This window comes from Triticum aestivum, chromosome 3B (genome assembly GCF_018294505.1).
Source record: "Triticum aestivum cultivar Chinese Spring chromosome 3B, IWGSC CS RefSeq v2.1, whole genome shotgun sequence".
NCBI lineage: Eukaryota > Viridiplantae > Streptophyta > Magnoliopsida > Poales > Poaceae > Triticum > Triticum aestivum.
In genome coordinates, this window is record NC_057801.1 from 153920027 (window position 1) to 153923745 (window position 3719).

Below are 3719 nucleotides of genomic sequence, written 5' to 3' on the forward strand. Positions count from 1 at the left end.
CGAGGTGGAAGATGACTGGCGCTGGCCAGTCGGCTTGGCCGACCTGCTGGGCCAGAACAGCTGGGCCGCCAGGTAAGTTGGCCTAAGTAGTTCTCTCTCCCTCTCTGATTCCATTTTGTTTTTCTTTTCCTATTTTCTTTTGTCTGTTTTGATTTAGTAGAAGCACTAAACCATTTTTTGTATGGACTAGAGATATTATTCCAGAGCCCCACAATAATTTCCAAAATTATTGGACATGTATTTCTTTTATAACAGAAATAAAGCCAATTCAAATACATTATGATTTAACTCAAAGGCCCAAAATAAATATTTTCAAGCCTACAAAAATATTGGTTTGAATTTTATTCTTGCCAATATTTTTCAAGGTTTAACAGGAACATTTTCTTGGGCTTCTTTGATGAGATTTTAATGTTGATTATTTCTGAACTTGTTTCTGAGGGTTTCAACTAACCTCAATTCAACTTTTAGAAAATAGACATTATGCAAGATGCTCACTCATGTAACTGATTACAACCAACATTCTAGGGATGTGACACAATCCCATGCTGCGACACAAAGAACCCGAGAAGCTTTCCGGATGGGACACCGAAGACACACTTCTCAGGGTTCAGCTTGAGGTTAATCTTGCGCAGGTTTGCAAACATTTCCTCCAGATCTTGCACAAGTGTTGCTTTGTCCTTGGTTTTGACCACTATGTCATCCATATAAGCTTCCATATTTCTATGTAGCTGGGGCTCAAAACCAATTTGGACTGCTCTTGCAAAAGTCGAGCCAACACTCTTCAACCCGAAAGGCATCCATAAAAAGCAATACGTACCACATGGGGTGATGAATGCTGTCTTCTCCTCATATTCTCTTGTCATGAAGATCTGATGGTACCCTGAGTAGGCGTCGAGGAATGATAGCAGGTCACACCTGGCCATGGAGTCAACAATCTGGTCGATGCATGGTAACGGGAAAGGAACTTTTGGACAAGATTTATTGATATCCGTGTAATCAATACACAACCTCCACTTCTCGTTTTCCTTGCGCACCACTACCGGATTGGCCAGCCATGTCGGATGGAGCACCCCTCTTACCAAGCCTGCCGCCTCTAGCTTCCTGATCTCTTCCGTGATGAACTCCTGCCTCTCTAGAGCTTGCTTCCTGACCTTCTGCTTGACGGGCCGTGCATGAGGACAGACAGCAAGATGGTGCTCAATCACTTCCTTGGGAACGCCGGGGATGTCGGATGCTTGCCATGCAAACACATCGACATTCTCCCACAGGAAAGTGACGAGCTCGCTTTCCTATTTGCCATCGAGGCTGGAGCTTATGGTGAAAGCTCCTCCCGTGCGGTCCTCCTTGACGGACACCTTCTTGGTCTCTGGTGGTGCAACTCTGGACTTCTTGCTCTTGCCGGTGGAGCTCTCTGGCACGTCCTTGACAGGAGTGCAACACCCCAAAGAGGTGCTATTGCCGGGGTGAGTGCAAGGAGTCCCGCCGGTCTTCTTTCCTCCCGGGGCTTCAACGGCAGGAGTAGGTGCCTTCGCGGCAGCTGCTGCAACCGCTTCCCAGTAGAGTTGGTCATTGCAAATCAACGCATCTTTCTTGTCGAAGGGGACGGTGATGATGTTCATCGGCCCGGGCATCTTCATCGTGTTGTAGGCATAGTGAGAAGCCGCCATGAACTTGGCCAGTGCCGGGCGGCCGAGGATCCCATTGTAGGCCAAGGGGATCTCGGCTACATCAAAGACAATCCTCTCCATCCTGTAGTTCAACTCGCCTCCAAACGTCATGGGCGGCATGATCTTTCCCTTCGGCTGGCTCCTCCCCGGGTTGACCCCTTGAAACGTCCCCGTCTCCTCGAGGTCTCCATCAGGGATCTGCAGCCTCTTTGATCACAACAGGTGAGATCAAGTTCAGACCAGCCCCGCCATCAACTAGCATCTTTGTCACCCTGAGGTTGTGGATCGTTGGTGAAACCAACAATGGCAAGCACCTGACCGCAGTAGTGCGGTCGGGGTGGTCCTCGGTGTCGAAGATGATAGGCGTGTTGGACCACTTCAGTGGCTTCCGTGCATCGAGTGACGGCTCCACCGCTATGATCTCACGCGCCCACTGCTTGAGCTAGTTGTGGGATGCATGCAGCGAGGCACCACCATCGACACACATGGCCTATGTAGCTTTCTGGAACTCGTGGCCGCTGGACTGATCGTCCTTGTCATGATCATCGTCTTCCTGCTTCTTGTCGCGGCCCCGGGCGGGCCTCTCTTGCTGATTATCCTTGCCGCGGCGGCCTTCTTGGCCGCCATGCTTCTTTCTGGATCCTTCGGCACCGTCCTTGCCCTTCTCCTTGTCCCGCCATTCATATTCGGCTTTCTGCTTCTCAGTGAGCAGCTCAACTTGTCGGCAGTTTTGGAGGTCGTGGCCTTTGGTGCGGTGGATCTTGCAATACTGCTTGTTGGAGCCCCCTGGCTTGTCGGCAGCCGCCAAGGCCCGGCAAGTGGCAAATTCGGCAACCTCCTTGCCGGGGTCACTTGCCTTGGCCTTTTTGGCAGCGCCGGTGTCGTCGGATCCTTCGACGGCAAGCACGGTCTTGCCCTTGCGCTTTCTGTTATGGCACCGACCCTTCTTTGTCGGGGCGGTGGTGTCATCCATGGAGTCGGTTTCCGCGCCGGCGTCCTCACCAGGGTACTTCCTCCCCTCTTCAGCTCGAGCGCACCGATCGGCCAGAACATAAATCTCGGCCACATCCTTGAATTTGTTCATTAGCAGCTCCTCACGCATCTTTTGGTTGCGCACATTCTGATGGAATGCACTGATCACGGCGGCATGATGAACATCTGGGATGTTATACTGCACTCCAATGAACCTTTGGATGTACTTGCGCAAGTTTTCTCCTCCTTCTGGGGGATGATGTGCAAATCGCTCGTCTGGCCATGAGCTTGGTGGCCTCCGGTAAAGGCACCAACAAACTCATGACACAGATCCGACCAAGAAGAAATGGAGTCCACCGGCAAGTGCATCAACCATGACATAACATTGGGCTTGAGTGCCAATGGGAAGTAATTGGCAAGCACCTTATTGTCGTGGGCCCCAGCAGCTTGCATCGTGATGGTGTAGATGCTGAGGAACTCCAACGAGTGAGTCTTGCCGTTGTACTTCTCACCAACATCGGGCTTGAACATGCGGTGGGAGGGCCACTGGAACTGCCGCAGCTCATGGGTGAAAGCCGTACAGCCCTCCTCATAGGGTAGGCCACCGTAGCCTCCCGGTGCTGGGTGGTCCACAGTGGCCCTGCACACCTGTCCGACATGTGGCGCGCATTGCGCCGGCACTCGATGGTGGTTCGAGCGTCTTCAAGGGCTCGCTTCCGAAGAACTTGACGTTGGTCGCAGTGGGTCCGTGGATCGGACGACGCTATGCAGATATCATCACGAGTGTCATCATGATGGATCGACACCCGCGATGGCTGGTGCGGAGGAGGAGAGTGTACCGTGGCTGTATCGCCCCCGGCTCGCCCACCGCTGGCATGCGGTGGCTCGACGGAGCGACGGTCTACGGGCCCCACTATTTGCGGCTAATCTTTGTTGGCGATGCCGACGAGGCTCCGGACAGTGGACCTCCATTCATCGAGCTTCTCCGCAGTAGGAGGAAAGTCGAGGAGTAGCTGCGCGCGTGCCAGAGCTTCTGCTGGTGTGGGCGGCGGCGAAAGCTGCGTGGACCGTGATGCGCTT